General features: G+C 37.6%; 1 non-coding gene across 1 annotated transcript; it reads left to right on the forward strand.

Annotated features, from left to right (window-relative positions):
• Nucleotides 1-287: 287 nt before the first annotated feature.
• Nucleotides 288-360, forward strand: TRNAS-AGA (transfer RNA serine (anticodon AGA)). Its single transcript has one exon. It is a non-coding gene; the product is annotated as a tRNA-Ser (tRNA).
• Nucleotides 361-19973: the final 19613 nt, after the last annotated feature.

Here is a 19973-nt window from a genome sequence, read left to right on the forward strand (position 1 = left end):
GTGTTTTGACATCTCTGACATCATGTTGTTTTCTTTGTTTTGACATGAAAAAGTGGATCATATTTGTAGTGTTCATTATCCCAATTAGCAGCAGATAATCTTGGTGAAAGAGTATTCCTTGTTTTGCACACAATGCAAAGCATTAAGACCCAGTGTTCTAAGGCAAGCCCCATATGTGGCATCTTGTATTAAAATCTCTTTTCATTGATGCAATCCACCAACAAGGGCCAATGTATTATATGAAATGCCATGGGACAGTTATATGCTTGTTACCTACAATGGGGACTTCCCTGGTGGCTCAAATGGTAAAGCGTCTGCCTAGAATGCAGGAGACCCAGGTTCAATCCCTGAGTCAGGAAGACATCCTGGAGAAGGAAATGGCAACCCACTCCAGTATTTTGCCTGGAAAATCCCATGGATGGAGGAGCCTGGTGGGCTATAGTCCATGGGGTGGCAAAGAGTCAGACATGACTGAGCAACTTCACTTTCACTTTCACTTTCCTACAATGATGAAAAATCCAATGTACCGTGCATTTTATATACACAAAACTAAAATTTTAATATATATTTTAATATATTTAATTGTATATTAAATATATCTTAATTATAAATTTGCTAGACCATAAATACACGGGCAGGAATTTCTCTGTCTTGTTGATTCCTACAAACCTAGTGTCTTCAAGAATACTTTGCAGACAGTGGTTTGTCATAATAAATATTTTTGAATGAATGACTTCATAAAAAATGTATTCATTTGCTTGAAATCAGTCAGTTCAGTCGCTCAGTCGTGTCCGACTCTTTGCGACCCCATGAATTGCAGCACGCCAGGCCTCCCTGTCCATCACAAACTCCCAGAGTTCACTCAGACTCACGTCCATTGAGTCAGTGATGCCATCCAGCCATCTCATCCTCTGTCGTCCTCTTCTCCCCCTGCCCCCAATCCCTCCCAGCATCAGAGTCTTTTCCAATGAGTCAAACTCTTCACATGAGGTGGCCAAAGTACTGGAGTTTCAGCTTTAGCATCATTCCTTCCAAAGAAATCCCAGGGCTGATCTCCTTCAGAATGGACTGGTTGGATCTCCATGCAGTCCAAGGGACTCTCAAGAGTCTTCTCCAACACCACAGTTCAAAAGCATCAATTCTTCAGCACTCAGCCTTCTTCATAGTCCAACTCTCACATCCATATATGAACACAGGAAAAAACATAGCCTTGGCTAGACGGACCTTTGTTGGCAAAGTAATGTCTCTGCTTTTCAATATGCTATCTAGGTTGGTCATAACTTTCCTTCCAAGGAGTAAGCGTCTTTTAATTTCATGGCTGCAGTCACCATCTGCAGTGATTTTGGGAGCCCCAAAAAATAAAGTCTGACACTGTTTCCCCATCTATTTCCCATGAAGTGATGGGACCAGATGCCATGATCTTCGTTTTCTGAATGTTGAGCTTTAAGCCAACTTTTCACTCTCCACTTTCACGTTCCTCAAGAGGCTTTTTAGTTACTCTTCACTTTCTGCCATAAGGGTGGTGTCATCTGCATTCCTGAGGTTATTGATATTTCTCTCGGCAGTCTTGATTCTAGCTTGTGCTTCTTTCAGCCCAACGTTTCTCATGATGTACTCTACATAGAAGTGAAATAAGCAGGGTGACAATATACAGCCTTGATGTACTTCTTTTCCTATTTGGAACCAGTCTGTTGTTCCATGTCCAGTTCTAACTGTTGCTTCCTGAGCTACATACAGATTTCTCAAGAGGCAGGTCAGGTGGTCTGGTATTCCCATCTCTTTCAGAATTTTCCACAGTTTCTTGTGATCCACACAGTCAAAGGCTTTGGCATAGTCAATAAAGCAGAAATAGATGTTTTTCTGGAACTCTGTTGTTTTTCCGTGATCCAGCAAAAGAGTCCGAAATCTCAGAAACGACAGAATGATCTCTGCTTGAAATCAGTACCATTCAAATCATAAGACCCAGTTTTTCACCCTTAACACTCACAGCAACTTCAAATATCAGATGTGAAAGTAGCAGCATTCTTTTATCCTATACTGGTATTTTATTATTCCTCCAGTACATTTTATTTAGTCTTAACTTTGTACGTTCCATTCACCACTTGGATTTCCTTCACTCTTCATCTCTACCAACCTATGGGCCTTTTTTACTTAAAGATCTGGCCCAATATTCTAGTCGTTTGGTCATTCTTCCTTATGTCTCCTTGTGTATGCTCTCAGTCTTTCCACACTGTAAATAAAAAGTGAAAAGTAGTTTGGTAAATATTCAACAATTATTAATCAATCTAAATTAAATATTACCAACTAAATAAAAATGCCCTTAAAAGGAAGGATCAGTTTTCTTTGCATAACACCACTATAGTTCTAAACCTGGTAGCATTAGCTCCTCTGAATTCACATCCTTTTATATAATTTTTTTTTTACCTCTCTCTCCTTTGCTAAGATCCACCCTTTCTTACTTTTCTCACTTTTTTGGTATCTTTTTTCTTTTCTTTTTGTAACTTTTTTTGCATCTTTCTTTTGTCTCTTTTTTGTATCTTTTTCTCACCCTCACACTTTCTTCTCAAAACATGAGCTATGCTGAAGCATGTCAAAATGTGTTTAAAATGTACTTAAAAAACAAAATTTATTTAACTTTTTCCACTAAAGACATAATGCACATTTGTTTTATAAATTTAAGCATGTAAAAGATAAATATTACTAACAACTTTACCATTGTCAATAACAAGGATTATTTCTTCCATATTTTTACCATGATGTTAAAAATAAAACAGTTGAAGTCATATTCTGTCTATATGAATTTTGCCTGGAATTGTGAAATTTTTTCAAATTAAAAATTGTCATTATCACTTCCTAACCATTTAAGTGTACATGTCCAAAGCCTTTCTATATCTTAAAACATTAACTTGAGGGCAGTATTTTTTCATCTTAAATAAATTCTATATATAAATTAGTAAAAATGCGTGTACTGTGTTCATATGGTATTGGGGGAAGAAAAGAAATGGTAGCCTGTGTGCTACTTAATGATGATTACTGATAATGAATTGTTCCATATATTTCCTAAATGAGTTTACATTTTATACTAACATCATACTGCAATGTTTTCTTTAGAATTAATAGATCTATCTTAATAAAAAGTAAAATAGTCTTATTATTCTTCACATATAGAAAAACTTTTTCTGTGTGAGAAAATCTTTTGATATATAGATAATTTATTGTCAAGGTATGTATGGAAAGAATTTAATAATAGCTATAGGGTGTTTAGAGTATGGTTATTCACTGAGGTATGACAAATAAGGTCACTGTAAGGTAAGTTTCAGAGAAGGCAATGGCACCCCACTCCAGTACTCTTGCCTGGAAAAGCCCATGGACAGAGGAGCCTGGTGGGCTGCAATCCATGGGGTCGCTAAGAGTCAGACACAACTGAGCGACTTCACTTTCACTTTTCACTTTCATGCATTGGAGAAGGAAATGGCAGCCCACTCCAGTGTTCTTGCCTGGAGAATCCCAGGGACGGGGGAGCCTCGTGGGCTGCCACCTATGGGGTCGCACAGAGTCGGACATGACTGAAGTGACTTAGCATAGCATAGCAAGGTAAGTTTGAGACATCATTATATTTCATTTGGTAGAGCTGACCTAGAAGACTTTTAAAAGCAGAGTATGCACCTGTACCTGCAGCTAGGTGATTCATTAAAGGAAAACTTATCCGTCATCTCAGTTTAATGTCATATTCTGGAGGGTTGTCCCTTATTTGACCCCCATATCAGAACTCTTCTATCCAAAGGCCTATCAAATAGAGTTTGGAACACAATGATGGGCTCTTCATTTCAGCCACCAGTTACCAATACCTCTTTCTCTTTTGACTTTAATCCTGTCTCTCAGCTTCTTCTATGTTTGGCTCAATGGGTTGTTGAGCTTCATGCTCTCTTGTTCATATCCTTTTACAGGCTTTTCTTTTCCTAAACAAAGCAACTAGGAGTTCTGAGATTTTTTGTGAGACATTACTTCTAACTTCCATATCAATCAGAATATATCTTTACATATACCATGTCTTAGTATTTGAACTTAGATTGCAATTTTGAATCTCTGCAGGGCACTTAAAGCTTACTTTCATAGACTGAGGATGCTTGGAAGCAGATCTTCTGCTGCTTCTGAATAAAAGTTGTAGCTACAGGCCCCAGTCCACTAGAGGAATAGCTTGTTTGAAGCCTTACCAAAACCATAGACAAGGGCCAACTTCTTTTATAACTTCTTTCACCAGAACCCCAGGACCAGGTGAGAGTTTTAGGTTAGACATTTTTAAACAGGTCTTTCTTTCTAAGAGTTTCTTCAGAAAAAGCCTTCCAAATGAATATTTTCCACTCCACAATAAAAGATTAAAAAAAAAAAAACTCCCCCAGTCCCAGTTCTAAATAACCTATTAGTTTCAATTTTATCTTGCTTTCTAATAACACATTTCAGCCAACTATCACATGGTCTTCCAATATATGTGTATAAATTATGAAAGAATAAAAACTAAAAGCACTAATAAAATCTCCTAAATCTAGATATCATCCCTGTCTATCATATTGATGGGAACTTTGAAGGAAATACTCTCATGTGAACTGTAGAGTACTGGTCATGCTCCAGACAGCATTTAACTACAAATACACTTATGCAACCGTCTTAGCAGCAGTGAGGTAGATGGTGTGATTGAAGTTTGTAATGTCAAATTACCCCAAAACATTAAAAAAAATCAGAAGTAGATGACATTTGATGGAGATGCCAGATTTTACTTATGCTACTAAGTACTTTTTAAAAAGTATGTTCCTTCACAAACTTGCTAAAAACCAATCAAAACAGTTCTTCCTCTGAAATATCTGCACTTACCATGTGAATTTTTTCTGATACTATAAGACATGCATCACTGCTTTCAGTTCCCATCAGCAGGGTGAGTCAGGGTGAGTTTGCTATTTGTGCCACTAAGTAAAGGGAACGGTTACACCAAGGAGTTTATTTATTTATAATCAGTCTGTGCTCTTTACAGGCAGTGAACAGTCCATTGAAAACCTCTGTAACTGGTGCATTATTCAGTAACTAGTGCCCTTTTCATTTTGAAGTTATTGTCTATTTATAATGCCATTGGATTTTTAGCTCCATTTTTTAAAAAATAATAACACTTTGAAAATTTAATAATGACTAGTACAATGTCCTGACATTACCCAGATTGCATTATATACAGTGAAAAATATATTTCATGTAAACACTCCGTTCAATGGAACATTTTGTCTTAATATTCTGTATATATGTCCTAAGCAATTTTCCCTCTACCCAGAAATGAATGTCCATTCTATTGTATACAGTATTTTCTTTCCAGACTCAAGTGTATTTTAATCTTGTCTGAATTTTTGCTTGAAAGAGAAACCTATGAAATGATCATATAAAAATTAATGAGTCTTATGAATATGCTTCTGACATTCAGAATTATTATATTCAATCCATTCCTCTTTTCATAATTTGCCTAATATACAAATATGTTATGCACAAAGTAGATGCATTTAAGTTATAATTAACACACTTTGAGTTTGGAGGATGCAAATAACTATCGTCAGTTTTAATTAGCTAGAAGCAGATTGTTAGTCCGTGCCTCATACTGCCCTTGCAGATAGTCTGAGGAAACAATGAGAATTTCTAAATTGGCTAGTTTCCTAAATTCATATATTCTCTACACAAAGATTCATTTATAATGGTTAAATCAAGAGGGCCATACATCAAGTTGATGCACAATGCTCTTTCTTATAGACACACACATACATGTACACAAACACACACACAGATGCATATTTATTCTCTGCTCCCCAAACTCACAAAACTGACAATTATTGAGTTAAAATCATTTTGAATATTTCAAATTACAGTAAGACTTGTATGTTTTGTTAAGATGGGCAAGTTGTGGCATCTAAGGGGCATTGCATAAAATACTGGAGGAAGGAAAGGAAAAGGAAGCAAAAGAGATAATTTTTGTTTATTTTATAATTTTTTTCTAGGATCAGACCTTGTAGATGGGGTACAAATGGTAATATTTTCAAGTCATTGCTTTTTTTGCTTTGTGTATGATCTTTCAGCTGGCAAGACCATTTCTGAAACCCAGAGTATGCACTAAAATATGATACTTGAAAGCTGTGGTTCATATACACAATGGAGTATTACTCAGCCATTAAAAAGAATACATTTGAATCAGTTCTAATGAGGTGGATGAAACTGTGGAGCCTGTTATACAGAGTGAAGTAAGCCAGAAAGAAAAACACCAATACAATATACTAACGCATATATATGGAATTTAGAAAGATGGTAATGATAACCCTGTATGCGAGACAGCAAAAGAGACACAGATGTATAGAACAGTCTTTTGACTCTGTGGGAGAGGGAGAGGGTGGGATGATTTGGGAGAATGGCATTGAAATATGTATAATATCATATGTGAAACAAATCGCCAGTGCAGGTTTGATGCAGGATACAGGATGCTTGGGGCTGGTGCACTGGGATGACCCAGAGGGATGGTACGGGGAGGGAGGTGGGAGGGGAGTTCGGGATGGGGAACACGTGTACACCCGTGGCGGATTCATGTTGATGTATGGCAAAACCAATACAATATTGTAAAGTAATTAGCCTCCAAGTAAAATAAATAAATTTAAATTTAAAAAAAGATAATAATAATAATAAACTAAATTCATGCCACAAAAAAAAGGAACCTTGATGAGTTAATTTGTTTTATTTTATATCTGAAGATAGCAAATGGCATTCCACCATTTACTTCTTTTTATGTATAGGGAAAAAGACTTTCTGACCTAATTGGAGATTTCTAGCTCTAATGCCTCCATGAGTTAAGCTTCAGCTCATATAGTTAAAGAATGAAATATTAGCTTCATTTTTGAGTTTCTTTGCTTTCATTGATTTGTTACTACTATAATATCCTTTTAAATGTACTTTTAGTATGTTAATCATCATTAAGATAACCAACTGGCTGTTAAAAATTAGAGCAGTGTGGAATAAAAAATTTTGATGTATGATTATGTCAAGCTTATTTATAATTCAGTCATTAAGAACTCAGTAATGACATGTTTTTCAGCAAAACTAAATATTGTTCCTAGTTTCAGGTCTCACTGTATTTTGCTATTTTTGGTGAAAAGTATAATTTTATTTCTCATAAGGACTAGATTGTGTCCATGAAAAAACTGTCCCTAGATGTTTAATTCAGTCCTTCAAATAACAGAAGGTTAGAAAATAGCATCTGCTTAGAGAGAGACTAGCATCTCATGGCGGGGGTCGGGGGGTGTTACAGGGCATTTGGATAAGATATAGGACTTTCACTACCCTGACATTTCTCCTGCTGAATCAGACAGTCTTGTGTTTCAATCAACAAACTTAAACATCACAGAATTTCAGGATATGTATATATATATAAGCTTCCCAGGTGGCGGTAGTGGTAAAGAACCCGCCTGCCAATGCACAAAACCAAGAGATGTGGGTTCGATCCCTGGATGGGGGAGACCCCCTGGAGGAGGGCATGGTAACCCACTCCAGTATTCTTGCCTGGTAAATCCCATGGATGGAGGACCCTGGTGGGCTATGGTACATAGGGTCACAAAGAGTCGGACATGACTGAAGTGACTTAGCACAGCACAGTACACATATTATCCATATATCAAATATGTATATAATTATATTCACATATAAATGCTATATATCTCAAATACATTACTCTTTCACTAAAATTTTATAACTATGTAACATGCCTCAAACTCTCCCAAAGTCCTGTAGTCTGCAGAAACTCCCCTTAGAATTAAATCAAATGTCAGCAGATTTCATCATTTAGAAGAGCCATAGCATTTTCTTTCTGAAAGAGACAGAGAAATCATACAATCCCATCCTTTGAGTTGACCAGGAAGGAGGCTGAAAATCTCACAGGCTTTTCTCAGTTCAATAGCTTCTTTTTTATTAAATCTTTTTTTTATTGGAATATAATTGGTTTACAATGCTATGTTAGTTTCTGCGGAACAACATGAATCAGCCATATGCATACATATATCCTCTCCCTCTTGAACGTCCCTCCCACCTACCCGATCCCACCCCTCTTGGTCATCACAGAGCACTGAGTTGAGCTCCCTGTGCTATACAGTAGCTTCCCACAAGTGATAGGGTGGTATCATGGCTCAACTCCTGCTATTTAGTCCACTATATCATGCTATCTCTCCCCATTTTTCCTGCATTTTTGCAAACTGTTCAGTTTCTTTCTTACATTTTATTCTTCTTCTAAGTAAAACAAACAAAACAAAGAATATTTTAGATCCAAGGATTGACTTTTAACATCTAGTACCATGATTTCCCAAATAACAAGGACTGAGAGGTTGCCTCTTTTCCTCTTTTCTGCCCTGCTTTTACCAACTGTAGTTTCTATCATGCAGCTTTTCTTGGTTGAAGATACATTACTTGGGAGGAGTAACACAAAGCTATTATCACCAATTAACATCCTAAATCAAATTATCTCTTCAGATTAGGTAAATATATTTATTTTCTATTACTGTATAACACTTTCTCATAAATTTATTATTTTATGGTTCCCATAAGTCAGGTTCCTGGGTTAACTGAGTTAGCTGTGCTCAAGGTCTCAGCAGGTCAAAATCAAAGTGTTGGCCAAGGATTCCAGCCCCACCTGAAGCTTGAGGTCTTCTAAATTCACATGGCTTTTGGTAGAATTCATTTCTTGGGGCTGTCAAATTAAAATTTCCATTTTCTTCGGCCTATCAGGTGGGGGTCATTTCACTTCCTTGGGCCACCAGCGATTCCCTCCCACGTGGATCCCTGCACAATAAGGCAGTTTTTGTTTTTCTTTGAAACCAGAAGGAAAATCTCATTTGCTTCAAATTTATAATTTCAAGAAGGGCACAGTCCCTTTTTTGGCTCACCTGATTGAATCAGGCCTACCCACAATAATGTTCCTTTTGACTAACTCAAAAGTCAACTGATATGGGACATTAATTATGTCAGCATAATCCCCTCACTTGTATTATATGACATGACCAATTCAAGTGGAGGGGCTATACATGGCATATATACCAAGGAAAAAGAGTCTTAAGGGTCACCTCAGAATTTCTCAGAATTCTGGTAACCACAATAAATATTTACTTCACAATGAGGAGAAGATGAACAGTGGGAAAGAGGAATAGCTTATGCATGTTTCAGGAAGATGGCCTTGAGACAATACCTTACCTGTTGACACTGACAACTAGGGTCAACTCTGACTTAAATAATTTGAGCTCTTTTGTGAATCTTCTTTAAGTTCTTAGCCTAACTGCATTAAATGAATACTTATTAAAAGAAGGATATTTATAATTACCCATTATGTGCTTTCACAAATTTATTTTATTTAACCCCCACAAAGAAAGACCTGGAAGAAAACATGTTTTTACTATTTTAAGAGATTATGCTTATAATATACTCAAAGTAACATATAACCATTTAACAAAAGTAGAGCTAGACTTGACCTTACATATTAGACTTATGAGTTGACTATATTTCTACTAAAAGAAAGGCCCTTATCTTACTTGCTCTGTACACTGGGCTTCGTTTAGCACAATTAGGGTACTAACAGCATTTGGTGCAATCCTTGCCTTCATGGAACATAACATATACTTGGCCATATAGCCATCTGACAAGAAAACATATGTAATATTCAAAATATTTAAGTGTGAAGTGAATATTAGTTAAGGAACAGATACGCCTGGTGTACCAGAGAATACCAAGCATATTTTTATTATAGCTTTCATTGTTCTCGTTCGCTTCTCTGTTTCCACACTAGACCATGAGCTACTTGAGGACAGGGACAGAACCAAATTCTACTACAGAATTTGGTAGTCACAGAAGTTAGCACAGAACTTCATACTAGCACAGCCTATATAATAGGCTCCCAGCTTTTATGTTTGCTAAGAATTATTTTCCCTACATAGCAATTTGTAATTGTAGCAAGTTTGATTGCACATGTTCTTTTTTCCAGGAGAAATGCTAGGTTATACTGAAACACTAATGAGTTTTGTTTAGTATTTAGAAAAGAGGCTTTAAAATCTAGAATGAAGTTGTATTCAGAAAAGGAATACTAAAGTACAGATAAAAGAAATATATATGTATATAGTTTTATTTTAGATATTAATGAACCAAAGATCACTAATATATGAGTTCTCTGTCTTTGAGAGGCATATATTTCTCTCAATATATGATAGACCATGAAAAGTATGGCAACAGAGTATCCAGTGTGGTAGCACTGAGGAAGAAGTGGCTAGCTCTGCTTGGAAAGGTATGAACAAACGTGTCTCCATCAATCCTATGTCAGTATCTAATAAAACAGACATTGTCACTTTACACAAATTAGCAAGGTTTGAGATTTATTTGAGAGCAAAGAAAAACATGCTCTTTTTATATTTTAGTTTCTAAGGCAAGGGAAGCATAATTAGAAATTAAATGCTGGATACACATAGGGAAGTATTCATTCAATTAGGTGAAACTTACTTGGAATGACTTAGTTTCATTACTGCAATGGAGAACAGAACAATCTAAGAATGATGAAGATCTCAAATATCAATCAATATATGCATAATTTAATGTATAATATATATTTGCATATAAATAAATCCATATACCAAAGGGTATTAACGTTTTTATCATCTAAACATTGATTAAATATTTTCCACGTTAAATGACAAAAATTTAAAACCGTTCGGTTCAGTCGCTCAGTCATGTCCAACTCTTTGCGACCCCATGGACTGAAGCACGCCAGGCCTCCCTGTCCATCACCAACTCCTGGAGTTTACTCAAACTCATGTCCATTGAGTCTGTGTGATCCTTGCTAATTGCAAGTTTCTCTAAGTCTGTTATATGAAAGGTCTTTAGTAATAGAAGGCCATATAAATAGTATAATAGGTCAAATCATATATTCCACTGTGACTATGACAGAAGAGAGATTATATGGAAAAAATGCACACATTGTTACTGATCCTAATAAGGCATCTCTATTTTCATTCTGAAAATGTTTTTAGGTTGCAATTAATCATTTTGTGAAATTATTTTTTTCCAAAAACAAAAAGTAGCTGTTTCTTTTCCCCTCTTCTGGTCATTCATCAATCTCATCAGATCACTATGTGTCGAATAGTCAAAGACAAAGCAGCATGCTTCATACAATTCTAAGATGACTTTATTAATATCCCCGTTTGAAGCTTGAAGGAATTGTTGAAATAAATTTATTCTGAAAGCATAGTATCAGTTGGAATTCTGACCTAACTCAAAAAGGACTTAGGTATTTCTACTCCCCATTTAAGCTAACATCTCATGTACTACCTGAGAGTTCTCAATAAATATTTGGTTCAGTGAAGGAAAGAATAAATAAATGCATTCTTAACTAACAAGTTCATAGTGGTTTTTGGATTCGTTTGAAAGACCAGAGATAGCTTGGGCACATTTCTAAACTTAGGAGTTAAGTATATAGAGGATAATTACTTGTTCTATGACAAAATATCAGACCATTATATTGACAATTTCCATTGTTCATTTCCTATGTCCTTAAGTTCTCAAGATGATTCTGAAACTTAACAGCTGCTGAAGCATAGATATCAGAGTTAGAGTAGCCCATATGTCACAGAGCAAGGAACCAATGCAAGGGTAAAGTATGTCAAGGCAACTCTAAAGTATTTTAAGTGTAAATATACATTTGGGGATCAGAATATGACCACCAGGCAAGTCTGTGTATCCACTAGACACACAATGCATGACTTAGGTATAGGAGGAAATTTTATTTATCTGTCCCTCATATGCCCCCTACCTAGACAGGGATCTTTGGGTACCAGTGTCAACTCATATTCTGGGTCCAACAGTCCTTGAAATGTTAAATAGTCCTTTTTCCCAATGTACAGCTACACAAGCAAATGGTCAAAGGTCCCTTTGGAGAAGGACTGGGGAATCAATACTAGACAGACTTGTCATGTTTCAGAGTTCTTCTTAATGGAGACCCAGCATCCCCTTCTATTAATGGGGATTGGCATGAGAATCAGCTTACTTTCCAAAACTAGGACCAAGATTTTTTACTGAAGCAGCTGGCCTCAGCTCATAATCAACCATACTCGATTATTTTGTGGTGTATAGATTGGATAATCCCCTTTTTGATTGCCCATTTAGGTTGCTTCTGGGCATACTGTATTTTATAAACCATATCTATAGTCTAGTCAAGGCTATGGTTTTTCCAGTGGTCATGTATGGATGTGAGAGATGGACTGTGAAGAAAGCTGAGCACCAAAGAATTGATGCTTTTGAACTGTGGTGTTGGAGAAGACTCTTGAGAGTCCCTTGGACTGCAAGGAGATCCAACCAGTCCATTCTGAAGGAGATCAACCCTGGGCTTTCTTTGGAAGGAATGATGCTTAAGCTGAAACTCCAGAACTTTGGCCACCTCATGCGAAGAGTTGACTCATTGGAAAAGACTCTGATGCTGGGAGGGATTGGGGGCAGGAGGAGAAGGGGATGACAGAGGATGAGATGGCTGGATGGCATCACTGGCTCGATGGATGTGAGTCTGAGTGAACTCCGGGAGTTGGTGATGGACAGGGAGGCCTGGCGTGCTGCGATTCATGGGGTCGCAAAGAGTTGGACACGACTGAGTGACTGAATTGAACTGAACTGATAGCTCTCTGCAGTTCAGGTGCTACAGGCTACCATTTTGACCCTGCCTCTTATTACAGTATCATGCCTACCTTGCTTCTGATGATTATACGCTAGTTGCACACAGTGTGCTCAGTCATGTCTGACCCTTTGTGACTCTATGGACTGTAGCCCACCAGGCTCCTCTGTCCATGGGATTTCCCAGGCAAGAATACTGGAGTGGGTTGCCATTTCCTTCTCCAGCAGATCTTCCTGACCCAAGGATCAAACTACATCTCTTGGGTCTTCTGCATTGGCAGGCGGATTCTTTACCACTGGGCCACCTGGTAAGCCCCTATACACCACTACTTGGCATCTGTTTTTTGGGGATTCTATCACATCCATTGATATCAAGGTCAGTTCTGTAATAGTATCTCCTACTCTGAGCCTAGGAATTCAGAGGATAGTCTTGTCTGAGCATCTCAACAACACTTGTGCCACAGTACCAGCGCATTCCTTACCACTTTGGTCAGTTGAGTGTCTCCTAGGACTTTCTACAGAAAACAGCTACCTGGACATACACAGACTATCCATATCAGCATGCTCACTTCTCTGAGCCTTTGCTTCTTTCTTCCAATGTTTTCCAGTAAGTCCTGGCATGTCTACTTCACTTTGTGAGAGCTATCACTTTTTCAAAGCCTACGAGGGCCACCTAACAGTGTGTTAGCACCGTTACCTATGGCCCTTGTAATTAAACCTTGTATTACAAGAGAGTGACCTTATTCTGATACTCTTCCTTATCTAATTTTATATTTTCACATTTGATTCAATACCCTTAAGATCCAGTCTCATTAATATATTCTGAGTTCATTCTGGTACATAACATGTTGGCTAGATCCTGAGGTAATTTCAATATATAAACCCTTTTATTTTAGGATGCCTAGAACTCCTTTTATATTTGATTCTAACTTGATTCTAACTAATAGCTTGTTATCCAGGAGGCATGGAGGCAGATTCTGAAGGGACAGGTGTTACCTTTGGAGGGATGGTCCTCTTAGTTGTCTCTAAGCAAGGGGGCTGCCTTTAACATGAAAAAGCAGGCTATATATAGGGTTCAACCCTATATGAAAAGTTAAAGAAAGTGAAGTCACTCAGTCGTGTCTGACTGTTTACAACCCATGGACTATAGCCTACCAGGCTCCTCTGTCCAAGGGATTTTCCAGGCAAGGGTACTGGAGTGGGTTGCCATTTCCTTCTCCAGAGGATCTTCCTAACCCAGGGATTGAACCCAGGTCTCCTGTCTTGCAGGCAGATGTTTTACCCTCTGCACCACCAGGGAAGCCTTCAATCCTATATAGATCTACAAAAATCAGTCCTAAGTATTCGTTGGAAGGACTGATGCTGAAGCTCCAATAGTTTGGCCACCTGATGTAAAGAACTGACTCATTGCAACAGACCCTGATGCTGGGAAAGATTGAAGGTGGGAGGAGAAGGGGATGACAAAGGATGAGATGGGTGGGTGGCATGAATGGACATGAGTTTGAGCACGCTCTGGGAGTTGGTGATGGACAGGGAAGCCTGGCGTGCTGCAGTCCATGGGGCTGCGAAGAGTCAGACATGACTGAGCAACTGAAATGGACTGAGAGAGTTCAAGGTGATACTGAGATGCACGGTTTTCAAGTGCACTGATGTACTTATCCCAAGTCTTGAAAATGCAACATTTCTCAATCAGGACCCTGACTTTGGCATATCAGACCTACCTGGGATGAGAATTCAACCTTCTGGAGTGCTGATACTTTTATAAATAAGTACTGGGTCTCATTCTCCCTATTTACTTCGTGCCAGGTTGAGGAGATGAGAGCCTCTTTATATGCTGCCAAGGAAATTCTCTGGCTTTCATACTTCACCTTATATTGCTTATGAATCATTCTTTCATTGTCTTTGTCCAGTACATAGATGACCCGTAGCACAGCCATCATGTTGAAAAGCTCTTATAATTATTCTCTCTCACCACTCTCCCTGCAAACTCTCAAATACCTTGGGTGTCATGCCTTCCAGGGCATTCCCTTCCTTTAGCATTTCATCCCAGTTTATCACCTATGAAAAGTTTGTGTTGTTCAACAACCATATGTCATGGGGTGTCAGTTATTTATCTACTGTCAATTATCCATCACATTTTAGAGTTCATTCCCCGGAAACTTCCTAATTTCAATTCTTTTATGTTAGGTTCCTCAGGAAAGAGATTCTGGGGCTTTCACAGTTGCTTGCTGGAATTTTATTGGGTAACAACACTGGACTGAGCAGAGGGAGAAGTGGAACTGAGAGGCAGCTGCACCAGTGGCCTCCACTCTTCCTATCGGGAGCTCTAGTGCTGGAATGGCCCTTCAGAGTTCTTTGGCCATGAGACAAGGTCAGTTGTTTATACTCCATTTTTTGAAAAGTCGCTGCATGTGAACTGACCCCATGGAAGAGATAAGGCTTTCAGGGAGACAGCTATCTTTTGCTGAGGTCAATTCATAGAAAGAGATTAAAGTAAGAGACATTAGTCACCAACTCTCCAAATAGCTGGGGTCTTTACTGCCTCTTTCTGAAGGGGAGAGTTGAACAGATCACTACAGCACCCACTCCACATTCCCAGAGAAGATTTGCAATTTTACAGGGGGTTTCTGGAAGCCTTGGGCTTTAATCCTTTGGAATAACTTGTGACAGTGATTCTAAGAATTGAGGTAACTTGAAAGGAAAGAGAATTTTAGGACAGGTGGTATACTTGGTGGTATAGATCAGGGTGTCCTGCTGGGGTTTGAAGCATTCCTGCCAGCTTTTAACCTTATACAAACCCCGATATTGTGTAAAGTATAATGCAAACCTGTAGCTGCCTTTTGCAGGGTTTGTATAGGGTTTGACTTGGACTTATATGAAAGTCTCTGCTGGAAAAAAAAAAAAAAAAGGTCCTGATCTTAATTACTGTGCTCCAAAGAGCTCCTCTGCCTAGCCATCCACAGCCAGATAAGTGTTTAGAGCCATGCTCACAGTCCTCCTTATAGCATTTCTTCTGCCCTTTCTTCTTGCTGTTGCCATATTTCAGTTCACCATACAATAGCTGTTAGCTGCATGAAATTATTTTCTGAAAAGTGATTATTAAAATGCCCGAGAGAGGAGACTATATTTTTAAAAAGCAAAACTCAGAAAGATTGAGAAAATGGACAAACTATGCTTCTTCTGAGTTAAATATGTAATTAAGAAATTGGATTTGTCCTTTAAGAGAGCAAGATGGCTCACCATTTCTTAAGAATAAGTGGGAAGAGGGAAATAGAAGCTAATTTTAATATGTGAATAATAATTAGAATCCTAAATTGTTCCCATAAAATTTAAAAAACAATCCTCACTATTTGTCTTTATTTTTTCTTAGTTTAAATAATACCTCACAAATATTAAGTAATTTGAAAAATCCTCGCTATGGTAATATGGTTATTCAAGTGAAAAATTAGCACTTTAAGGGACTTCCAAACCCACAATGAAATGTTTCTTATAACAATCTCCTCACCGTTAAATTGGATTCACTTTCAAGTCGGTCTCCTTTCAAGCAAAATTACCACATGTAATTAGCTTACACAGAGACTTGCTCTAGCCAAATTAGGCTGTCACTTTATATACAAAGTATATTCTAACGTGAAGGGTCAAAGACCCTCATAATTATAACTGCGAAAGACTTCTCTAATGATAATAATACCCTTGCCTTTAATGGGACTGAGTTTTAGTTTTAACTAAGGTCTAGCAAACGCAGAATGTATGGTTGAGGAATGGGGTATATAGAATTGAGTACCTTTCTGAAACAAACTGTCCCTGACCTTCTTTTCTATGAATGATTTTAGTCAGGATGGCTTGTTACAGATTACTCTTTTTGTCCTTCCTATGGCATGAACAGTTTCCAAACTCGAAAAACAATGACTACTCAAAATCCCACAGCATTTTGACACACATTTCCTAAATCCTCAACTTAGAGAAAAATTCCCTAGAAATAATTGACAGAAAAAAGTTGAATATTTTGTGAGAAAAGCAATGCAAAGCACAGAAAAAGCTGTGGAGACACAGTTGAAGGGTAACTGTAAACAGTAATAATATTTCTGAAGCAGGTAATACATTAAGTGAGATGTGTGAGACATGAAGCTAAAACACCCTATCAAGACTGTGGGACTCTTACTTTTTCACTCAACAAAGGGTAGCCCTTCTGAAAAAAATTTTTTTTTTTTTGGTTTGTAGACCTGGAAATACTTGCCAAAAAAGAATACATATTTCACAGCAGGAAAGGAGGGAAAAGTGACCTCTGTAGTTTGAATGAAGAAAAACATGTAAAAATGAGTGTGACAGGATGCAGTAGGAGCATCATCTTTAGTAGAGAGAAGTCCTTAAAGAATGAGCTATTCACCAGAGGAAATAGCTTGGTGGCAAATGGATGGAAATAATAGTTTCTCACAATTTATCTCTGCTAGGTTGGCCCATGCTGCCAAATTTAAGCAATATGCTCATGTTCAGAATGTCTCTGCTTATTGAGAGAGCCACACAACTTCAGATCTTTCTGTATATCGCTCAGGCACATCTTCTTGATAGAAGCTAGTCATATGACTACACTCAGTTAAAAAAAAAAAAGGGATACTGAAAATTTATTTAAATTTCTGTGTGTGAAAGGCAACTTTACGAAACTACTAAAACAGAAAGGGGTTTGTCAAAAGATATTGGGCAACTACAAATTGCATAGTCCCTCTAGAGCAATGAAGATGATTTTCAGCTCAACCATGAAGACCCAAGACCTATGCAAGAGTCTGAGAAAACCAATAGTCCTTACTAAAACAGGAATACAGAGGACTCCAGGAAGAAAGTGTTCAGGAAACAATGGAATTAATAAATAAACTGATGAGCTGGATGATGGAAAAAGCAAGAGAGTTCCAGAAAAACATCTATTTCTGCTTTATTGACTATGCCAAAGCCTTTGACTGTGTGGATCACAATAAACCGTGGAAAATTCTGAAAGAGGTGGGAGTACCAGACCACCTGACATGCCTCTTGAGAAATTTGTATGCAGGTCAGGAAGCAACAGTTAGAACTGGACATGGAACAACAGACTGGTTCCAAATAGGAAAAGGAGTACATCAAGGCTGTATATTGTCACCCTGTTTATTTAACTTATATGCAGAGTACATCATGAGAAATGCTGGGCTGGAAGAAGCACAAGCTGGAATCAAGATTGCCGGGAGAAATATCAATAACCTCAGATATGCAGATGACACCACCCTTGTGGCAGAAAGTGAAGAGGAACTCAAAAGCCTCTTGATGAAAGTGAAAGTGGAGAGTGAAAAAGTTGGCTTAAAGCTCAACATTCAGAAAACGAAGATCATGGCATCCAGTCCCATCACTTCATGGGAAATAGATGGGGAAACAGTAGAAACTGTCAGACTTTTTTGGGGGGGACTCCAAAATCACTGCAGATGGTGACTGCAGCCATGAAATTAAAAGACGCTTACTCCTTGGAAGGAAAGTTATGACCAACCTAGATAGCATATTCAAAAGCAGAGACATTACTTTGCCAACAAAGGTTCGTCTAGTCAAGGCTATGGTTTTTCCTGTGATCATGTATGGATATGAGTTGGACTGTGAAGAAGGCTGAGTGCCAAAGAATTGATGCTTTTGAACTATGGTGTTGGAGAAGACTCTTGAGAGTCCCTTGGACTGCAAGGAGATCCAACCAGTCCATTCTGAAGGAGATCAGCCCTGGGATTTCTTTGGAAGGAATGATGCTAAAGCTGAAACTCCAGTATTTTGGCCACCTCATGCGAAGAGTTGACTCATTGGAAAAGACTCTGATGCTGGGAGGGATTGGGGGCAGGAGGAGAAGGGGACGACAGAGGATGAGATGGCTGGATGGCATCACTGACTCGATGGACGTGAGTCTGAGTGAACTCCGGGAGTTGGTGATGGACAGGGAGGCCTGGCGTGCTGCTATTCATGGGGTCTCAAAGAATCGGACACGACTGAGCGACTGATCTGATCTGATCTGATGAGATGGATCATTCTTGAGTTATGACAGGGACTTAAAGTTTCTGTTGAAGGATTTTGGTAGACGGGTAGGCAGACAGTTTAGCAAATGGAGAAATGATGTGATGTTTATCTTCCAGGATATTCTTAAAGTTGTTCAAAAAGAAGGTAAGGCTATTATTATACACTATTTGGCTCAGTGATAGGAGTTCATATCTTTGTCTTATTCAAGATCTAAGGGAAAAGCTTCATAAACCATGGATATTATGTTAGCTGTGGGTTTATCATATATGCATTTTGTCAGGTTGGGAATTTTTCTTCTATTCCTAGTTTGCTGAATGCTTTTGTCACAGAACAATTTTGAATGTTATTAAATAGTGGACCTTTTTCGTCATCAATTAAGATGATTATGTTGTTGCTTTTCTTCATTTTATTAATACATGGATTACACGGACTGATTTTTTTTATGTTGACACATACTTGTATTCCTAGATAAATCTTACTTGGTCATGGTGTAGATTCTTAATTTTTATAATATTAACATGCTAATGAATTTGGTTGTGAAAATGTGCTAGTATTTGCTGAGGATTCTTGCATCAATATTCAAAAAGAATATTGGTCTTTAGATTTCTTTTCTTACAAAGACTTTGTCTGCTTTTGTCATTGGGGTAATGCTTGCCTCATTAAATGTGTTGTTACATGTTCCTTCTTCATTTTGGGGGGATATGTTTTAGAAAATTGGTGTGTTTTTTTTAAAAAAAGTTTATCTAATGTGTTGGTTTACAATTGTTCACAGTATTCTCATATATATATATATTTTGAAATTTCAGTAACTGGTAGTAATCTCCCCACTTTCATTTCTGATTTTATTATTTGTGTCTTCTCTTTTTTCATAGCAATTTTAGCTAAAAGGTTTGTCAATTTTGTTGATCAAAGAACCAACTTTTGGGTTGTCTCTATTTTTTTAATTCTCTATTTTGTTAATCTCCATGTGAGTCTTGATTATTTTCTTATCTAGTACCTCAAGATGTAAAGTTAGGTTATTAAATTGAGATTTTTCTTCTTCGTAAATATAGATATTTACAGCAATAAATTTTCCTCTGAGCACTGCTTCTGCTATGTTCTATAAGTTTTGTTATTTTGTGCTTTCATTTTCATTTGTCTCTATTAATTTCCCTTGTGACTTCTTTGATCTATCGGTTGCTTAACAATGTGTTGTTTAATTTCCACTTATTTGTGATTTTTTCCAATTTCCTTTCCAATATTAATTTCTAGTCTCATTC

Source organism: Bos mutus, chromosome X (assembly GCF_027580195.1).
Source record: "Bos mutus isolate GX-2022 chromosome X, NWIPB_WYAK_1.1, whole genome shotgun sequence".
NCBI lineage: Eukaryota > Metazoa > Chordata > Mammalia > Artiodactyla > Bovidae > Bos > Bos mutus.